At 28.1% G+C, this 8,958-nt stretch overlaps 3 non-coding genes across 3 annotated transcripts; all 3 read right to left on the reverse strand.

Annotated features, from left to right (window-relative positions):
* Positions 1-2,215: 2,215 nt before the first annotated feature.
* Positions 2,216-2,289, reverse strand: TRNAI-AAU. Its single transcript has one exon. It is a non-coding gene; the product is annotated as a tRNA-Ile (tRNA).
* Positions 2,290-4,555: 2,266 nt separating this feature from the next.
* On the reverse strand, positions 4,556-4,629 carry TRNAI-AAU. The gene has a single exon. It is a non-coding gene; the product is annotated as a tRNA-Ile (tRNA).
* Positions 4,630-4,750: 121 nt separating this feature from the next.
* TRNAI-AAU lies at positions 4,751-4,824 on the reverse strand. The gene has a single exon. It is a non-coding gene; the product is annotated as a tRNA-Ile (tRNA).
* Positions 4,825-8,958: the final 4,134 nt, after the last annotated feature.

Genomic DNA, 8,958 nt, shown 5'->3' on the forward strand with positions numbered 1-8,958 from the left:
AAAAAAATTGGCCCATGTCTTGCAAACTTATAAGAGAATACAAATAATGTAGGCCAAGTTTAATTCTCTCTAGTTGTAAAAATATACTCTAAATTAAAAAAATTGATCCATGCAGGTTTCAAACTTGCGACCTTCACGTTATTAGCATGACGCTCTAACCAACTAAGCTAATAGGCCATTATGATTTAATGAAATTGAGTTTAAATGTGATCTACATTTAAAACTTATAAGAGAATAGAAATAATGTTGGCTAAGTTTAATTCTCTCTAACCATAAAAATACTACAACCTTTGTGTTATTAACACAACACTCTAACCAACTGAGCTAATAGGCCATTATGATTTAATGAAATTAAGTTTATATGTGATCTGCATCTAAAACTTATAAGAGAATAGAAATAATGCTGGCTAAGTTTAATTCTCTACGATAAATAAAAAAATTGGCCCATGCAAGTCTTGCAAATGTTAAGAGAATACAAATAATGTTGGCCAAGTTTAATTCTCTCTAGTTGTAACAATATACTCTAATTTTAAAAATTAGTCGATGCAGGTTTCAAACCTGTGACCTTCACGTTATTAACACGACACTCTAACCAACTGAGCTAATAGGGCATTATGATTTAATCAAATTGAGTTTAAATGTGATCTACATTTAAAACTTATAAGAGAATAGAAATAATGCTGGCTAAGCTTAATTCTCTCTAACTGTAAAAATACGCTAAATAAAAAAAAGAAAAATAATATACTTAAGGAAAGAATCTCAATGAAATGCTCAAGCATAGACACATAAAATGATGAGACCCATAAAAAGTGAAATGGTGGGCCATGAATTTATGTGTCTATACTTGAGCATTTCATTGAGAGTTTTCCTTGAACGTATCATAGCTCTAAAAAAAAAATGGCCCATGCAAGTCTTGCAAACTTATAAGAGAATACAAATAATGCTGACGAAGTTTAATTCTCTCTAGTTGTAAAAATATACTCTAAATTAAAAAATTTACCTATGCAAATTTCAAACCTGTGACCTTCACGTTTTTAACATAACACTCTAACCAACTGAGCTAATAGACCATTGTGATTTAATGAAATTGAGTTTAAATGTGATCTACATTTAAAACTTATAAGAGAATAGATATAATGTTGGCTAAGTTTAATTCTCTCTAATTGTAAAAATATGCTAAATAAAAAAAATTGGCCCATGCAAGTCTTGAAAACTTATAAGAGAATAAAATAATGCTGGCCAAGTTTATTTCTCTCTAGTTGTAAAAATCTACTCTAAATTAAAAACTTGGCCAATGCAAGTCTTGAAAACTTATAAGTGAATAAAATAATGTTGGCCAAGTTTAATTCTCTCTAGTTGTAAAAATATACTCTAAATTAAAAAATTAGCCCATAAAGGTATCAAACCTACAACCTTCGTATTATTAGCACAACGCTTTAACCAACTGAGCTAATAGGCCATTATGTTTTAATGAAATTGAGCTCAAATGTGATCTAAATTTAAAACTTATGAGAGAATAGAAATAATACTGGCTAAGTTTAATTCTCTCTAACTCTAAAAATATGCTAAATAAAAAAAATTGTCCCATGCAAGTCTTGAAATCTAATTTAAAACTTATAAGAGAATAGAAATAATATTGGCTAAGTTTAATTCTCTCTAACTGTAAAAATATGCTAAATAAAAAAAAATTAGCCCATCGAAGATGCGCTAATCAACTTAGCTAATAAGCTATTGTGATTTAATAAAATTGAGCTTATATTTGATCTAAATTTAAAACTTATAAGAGAATACAAATAATGTTGGCCAACCTTAATTCTCTCTAACTATAAATATATACTAAATAAAAAAATTAGTAAATCTTTGTGTTGTTAGCAGCTCTAACCAACTAAGCTAATAGGTGTGATTTAATGAAATTGAGCTTATATTTGATCTAAATTTAAAACTTATAAGATAATAGAAATAGTGCTGGCCAAGTTTAATTCTCTTTAACTGTAAAAAATATACTCTAAATAAAAAAATTAGCCCATGCATGCCTCAAACCTCCTACCTTTGCGTTATTAGCACGATGCTCTAACCGACTAAGCTAATAGGCCATTGTCATTTAATGAAATCAAGCTTAAATGTGATATAAATTTAAAACTTATAAGAGAATAGAAATAATGCTAACCAAGTTTAATTCTCTCTAGTTGTAAAAATATACTCTAAATTAAAAATTTGGCCTATGCAGGTTTCGAACCTGCGACCTTCGCGTTATTAGCACGACGCTCTAACCAACTGAGCTAATAGGCCATTGTGATTAAATAAAATTGAGTTTAAATGTGATCTAAATTAAAAACTTATAAGAGAATAGAAATAATGTTGACTAAGTTTAATTCTCTCTAGTTGTAAAAATACACTCTAATTAAAAACTTGGCCCATGCAGGTTTCAAACCTGCGACCTTCGCGTTATTAGCACGACACTCTAACCAACTAAGCTAATAGGCCATTATGATTTAATAAAATTGAGCTTAAATGTGATCTAAATTTAAAACTTATAAGAGAATAGAAATAATGTTGGCTAAGTTTAATTTTCTCTAACAGTAAAAATATACTAAATAAAAAAAATTGGCCCATGCAAGTCTTGAAAACTGAGAGTAGATCCTCTTATAAAATAGGTGGGGACCATTCATCCCCACCAATATATGCAAAGGGACCATCCTTGGACTGCAAAAAGTGGTCCAGAGGATCTGGTCCCTTGAAAACTTATAAGAGAATACTAATTATGCTGGCAAAGTTTAATTCTCTTTAGCTGTAAAAATATACTCTAAATTAAAAAATTGGCCCATGCAGGTTTCAAACTTGCAACTTTCACGTTATTAGAACGACACTCTAACCAACTGAGCTAATAGGCCATTATGATTTAATGAAATTGAGTTTAAATGTGATATACATTTAAAACTTATAAGAGAATAAAAATAATGCTGGCTAAGTTTAATTCTCTCTAACTGTAAAAATACGCTAAATAAAAAAAATTGGCCCATGCAAGTCTTGCAAACTTATAAGAGAATACAAATAATACTGGTTAAGTTTAATTCTCTCTAGTTGTAAAAGTATACTCTAATTTAAAAAATTAGCCCCTGTAGGTTTCAAACCAACGACCTTCACGTAATTAGCAGGACGCTCTAACCAACTGAACTAATAGACCTTTATGAATTAATGAAATTGAGTTTAAATGTTATCTACATTTAAAACTTGTAAGAAAATAGAAATAATGTTGGCTAAGTTTAATTCTCTCTAACTGTAAAAATATGCTAAATAAAAAAAATTGGCCTATGCAAGTCTTGAAAACTTATAAGAGAATAAATAATGCTGGCCAAGTTTGTTTCTCTCTAGTTGTAAAAATCTACTCTAAATTTAAAACTTGGCCAATGCAAGTCTTGAAAACTTTTAAGTGAATAAAATAATGTTGGCCAAGTTTAATTCTCTCTAGTTGTAAAAATATACTCTAAATTAAAAATTTAGCTCATGCAGATTTAAAACCTATAACCATCACGTTATTAACATAACACTCTAACCAACTGAGCTAATAGACCATTTTGATTTAAAGAAATTGAATTTAAATGTGATCTGCATTTAAAACTTATAAGAGAATATAAATAATGTTGGCTAAGTTTAATTCTCTCTAATTGTAAAAATATGCTAAATAAAAAAAATTGGCCCATACAAGTCTTGAAAACTTACATGAGAATAAAATAATGTTGGGTAAGTTTATTTCTCTCTAGTAGTAAAAATATACTCTAAATTAAAAACTTGGGCCATGCAAGTCTTGAAAACTTATAAGAGAATAAAATAATGCTGGCCAAGTTTAATTCTCTCTAGTTGTAAAAATATACTCTAAATTAAAAAATTGGCCCATAAAGGTTTCAAACCTGCAAGCTTCATGTTATTAGCATAACGCTCTAACCAACTAAACTAATAGGCCATTATATTTTAACAAAATTGAGCTCAAATGTGATCTAAATTTAAAACTTATGAGAGAATAGAAATAATATTGGCTAAGTTTAATTCTCTCTAATTGTAAAAATATGTTAAATAAAAAAATTGTCCCATGCAAGTCTTGAAATCTAATTTAAAACTTATAAGAGAATAGAAATAATATTGGCTAAGTTTAATTCTCTCTAACTGTAAAAATATGCTAAATAAAAAAAAAATTGGCCCATCGAAGATGCGCTACTCAACTTAGATAATAGGCTATTGTGATTTAATAAAATTGAGCTTATATTTGATCTAAATTTAAAACTTATAAGAGAATACAAATAATGTTGGCCAAGTTTAATTCTCTCTAACTATAAATATATACTAAATAAAAAATTAGTAAATCTTTGCGTTATTAGCAGCTCTAACCAACTGAGCGTGTTATTAGCGACGCTCTTACCAACTAAGCTAATAGGCCATTGTAATTTAATGAAATCGAACTTAAATGTGATATAAATTTAAAACTTATAAAAGAATAGAAATAATGCTAACCAAGTTTAATTCTCTCTAGTTGTAAAAAATATACTCTAAATAAAAAATTTGGCCCATGCAGGTTTCGAACCTGCGACCTTCGCGTTATTAGCACGACGCTCTAACCAACTGAGCTAATAGGCCATTATGATTAAATGAAATTGAGCTTAAATGTGATATAAATTTAAAACTTATAAGAGAATAGAAATAATGCTGACTAAGTTTAATTCTCTTTAGTAGTAAAAATTTACTCTAATTAAAAAATTGGCCCATGCAGGTTTCGAACCTGCGACCTTCGCGTTATTAGCACGACGCTCTAACCAACTGAGCTAATAGGCCATTGTGATTAAATAAAATTGAGCTTAAATGTGATCTAAATTTAAAACTTATAAGAGAATAGAAATAATGCTGACTAAGTTTAATTCTCTCTAGTTGTAAAAATATACTCTAATTAAAAACTTGGCCCATGCAGGTTTCAAACCTGCGACCTTCGCGTTATTAGCACGACATTCTAACCAACTAAGCTAATAGACCATTGTGATTTAATAAAATTGAGCTTAAATGTGATCTAAATTTAAAACTTATAAGAGAATAGAAATAATGTTGGCTAAGTTTAATTTTCTCTAACAGTAAAAATATGCTAAATAAAAAAAATTGGCCTATGCAAGTCTTGAAAATTTAGAGTAGATCCTCTTATAAAATAGGTGGGGACCATTCATCCCCACCAATATATGCAAAGGGGCCATCCCTGGACTACAAAAAGTGGTCCAAAGGATCCGGTCCCTTGAAAACTTATAAGAGAATACCAATAATGCTGGCAAAGTTTAATTTTCTCTAGTTGTAAAAATATAGTTTAAATTAAAAAATTGGCCCATGTAGGTTTCAAAGTTGCGACTTTCGCGTTATTAGCACGATGCTCTAACCAACTGAGCTAATAGGCCATTATGATTTAATGAAATTGAGTTTAAATGTGATCTACATTTAAAACTTATAAGAGAATAGAAATAATGCTGGCTAAGTTTAATTCTCTCTAACCGTAAAAATACGCTAAATAAAAAAAATTTCCCCATGCAACTTTTTCAAACTTATAAGAGAATACAAATAATGCTGGCCAAGTTTAATTCTCTCTAGTTGTAAAAATATACTCTAAATTAAAATATTTAAACCTTCGCGTTATTAACACAATGCTCTAACCAACTGAGCTAATAGGCCATTATGATTTAATGAAATTGAGTTTAAATGTGATATATATTTAAAACTTATAAGATAATAGAAATAATGTTGTCTAAGTTTAATTCTCTTTAACCAACTGAGCTAATAGTCAATTATAATTTAATGAAATTGAGTTTAAATGTGATCTGCATCACCAACTGAGCTAATAGTCAATTATAATTTAATGAAATTGAGTTTAAATGTGATCTGCATCTAAAACTTATAAGAGAATAGAAATAATGTTGGCTAAGTTTAATTCTCTCCAACTATAAAATACGCTAAATAAAAAAAATTGTCCCATGAAGTCTTGCAAACTTATAAGAGAATACAAATAATGTTGGCCAAGTTTAATTTTCTCTAGTTGTAAAAATATACTCTAATTTTGAAAATTGACCCATGCAGATTTCAAACCTATGACCTTCACGTTATTAGCACGACGCTCTAACCAACTGAGCTAATAAGCCATTGTGATTTAATGAAATTGAGTTTCAATGTGATCTACATTTAAAACTCATAAGAGAATAGAAATAATGATGGCTAAGTTTAATTCTCTCTAATTGTAAAAATACGCTAAATAAAAAAAATTTGAAGTCTTGCAAACTTATAAGAGAATACAAATAATGCTGACCAAGTTTAATTCGCTCTAGTTGTAAAAATATACTGTAAATTAAAAAATTAGCTTATGCAGGTTTCAAACCTATGACCTTCACATTATTAACATAACACTCTGACCAACTGAGTTAATAGGCCATTATGATTTAATGAAATTGAGTTTAAATGTGATCTACATTTAAAACTTATAAGAGAATAGAAATAATGTTGACTAAATTTAATTCTCTCTAACAGTAAAAATATTTTAATTAAAAAAATTTGGCCCAGGCAAGTTTTGAAAACTTATAAGAGAATAAAATAATGCTGGCCAAGTTTATTTCTCTCTAGTTGTAAAAATATACTCTAAATTAAAAACTTGACCCCTGCAAGTCTTGAAAACTTATAAGAGAATAAAATAATGCTGGCCAAATTTAATTCTCTCTAGTTGTAACAATATATTCTAAATTAAAAGATTGGCCCATGCAGATTTCGAACCAGCATGTGATCTACATTTAAAACTTATAAGAGAATAGAAATAATGTTGACTAAGTTTAATACTCTCTAACTGTAAATATATGCTAAATAAAAAAATTTGGCCCATGCAAAATTTTTCTCTCTAGTTGTAAAAATATACTCTAAATTAAAACCTTGGCCCATGCAAGTCTTGAAAACTTATAAGAGAATAAAATAATGCTGGCCAAATTTAATTCTCTCTAGTTGTAACAATATATTCTAAATTAAAAGGTTGACCCATGCAGATTTCGAACCTGCATGTGATCTACATTTAAAACTTATAAGAGAATAGAAATAATGTTGACTAAGTTTAATACTCTCTAACTGTAAATATATGCTAAATAAAAAAATTTGGCCCAAGCAAAGTTTTTCTCTCTAGTTGTAAAATATACTCTAAATTAAAAACTTGGCCCATGCAAGTCTTGAAAACTTATAAGAGAATAAAATAATGCTGGCCAAATTTAATTCTATCTAGTTGTAACAATATATTCTAAATTAAAAGATTGGCCCATGCAGATTTCGAACCTGCATGTGATCTACATTTAAAACTTATAAGAGAATAGAAATAATGTTGACTAAGTTTAATACTCTCTAACTGTAAATATATGCTAAATAAAAAAATTTGGCCCATGCAAATTTTTTCTCTCTAGTTGTAAAAATATACTCTAAATTAAAAACTTGGCCCATGCAAGTCTTGAAAACTTATAAGAGAATAAAATAATGCTGGCCAAGTTTAATTCTCTCTAGTTGTAACAATATACTCTAAATTAAAAAATTGGCACATGCAAATTTCAAACCTACGACCTTCACGTTATTAACACGACGTTCTAACAAACTGAGCTAATAGACCATTGTGATTTAATGAAATTGAGCTTAAATGTGATCTAAATTTAAAATTTATAAGAGAATAGAAATAATTCTGGGTAAGTTTAATTCTCTCTAACTATAAAAATATGCTAAATAAAAAAAATTGGCCCATGCAAGTCTTGAAAATATATAAGAGAATATAAATAATGTTGGTCAAGTTTAATTCTCTCTAACGGTAAAAATATACTAAATAAAAAAAAAATAGCCTCGAAATCTTCGTGTTATTAGCAGCTCTAACTAATTAAGCTAATAGGCCATTGGGATTTAATGAAATTGAGCTTATATATGGTCTAAATTTAAAACTTAATAATAGAAATAATGCTGGCCAAGTTTAATTCCCTCTAAATGTAAAAATATAGTAAATAAAAAAAATTAAGCCATGTAAGTTTCAAACCTGCAACCTTCACATTATTAGCACAACACTCTAACCAACTAAGCTAATAAACCATTGGTATATAATGAAATTGAGCTTATATTTGATCTAAATTTAAAACTTATAAGAGAATACAAATAATGTTGTCCAAATTTAATTCTCTTGAACGGTAAAAATATACTAAATAAGAAAATTAGCCTTTGATCTAAATTTAAAATTTATAAGATAATAGAAATAATGCTGGTCAAGTTTAATTCTCTTTAGCTATAAAAATGTATTACTAAATACAAAAATTGACACATGGAGCCCTGGACCTTGCAACTTTTGCATTATTAGCATGTCACTCTAACCAACTGAACTAATAGAACATTGTGATTTAATGAAAAGGAGCTTAAATTTAATCTAAGTTGTATTAATTTCTCATGAAATTAAGCATGCTCGGTATGTGCTGAATTTTATTAATTTTAAATTTGTTACAAATTATTAATGTTTTATTATTTAATCTTAGGAATCAATTTGATAAAGAAAATCACTAAGTTAAATATGATTGAGACAGCTAGTTAGCAGTTAGTAGGTCTGTAGTTAAATATTGAGTTACTTTATTTTGAATTATATATCTAAAAGTAAATGTATTGTATTTTTATCTATAAATAGATGAAAGATTAAAAAATTTTAAATAAGGTCAAGGTTTATGCCAACCTTAGTAAAATATGCTAGACAAACATTGAAAATATAATTTTGGTGCAATAAAAAAAGGAAATAATATATTACAAAAAAATTTATAAAAATTGAAAACCCCATCCTAGTTTAATTATCTATAACCAAAAAATTATGTTAAAAACTATAAAAATAAAAAAATTAATCCCATGCAAAATCTCAAATCTGTGGCCTTTACCTTGTTAGCATGCACTATAAGC

Source organism: Zingiber officinale, chromosome 6B, assembly GCF_018446385.1.
Source record: "Zingiber officinale cultivar Zhangliang chromosome 6B, Zo_v1.1, whole genome shotgun sequence".
Taxonomy (NCBI): domain Eukaryota; kingdom Viridiplantae; phylum Streptophyta; class Magnoliopsida; order Zingiberales; family Zingiberaceae; genus Zingiber; species Zingiber officinale.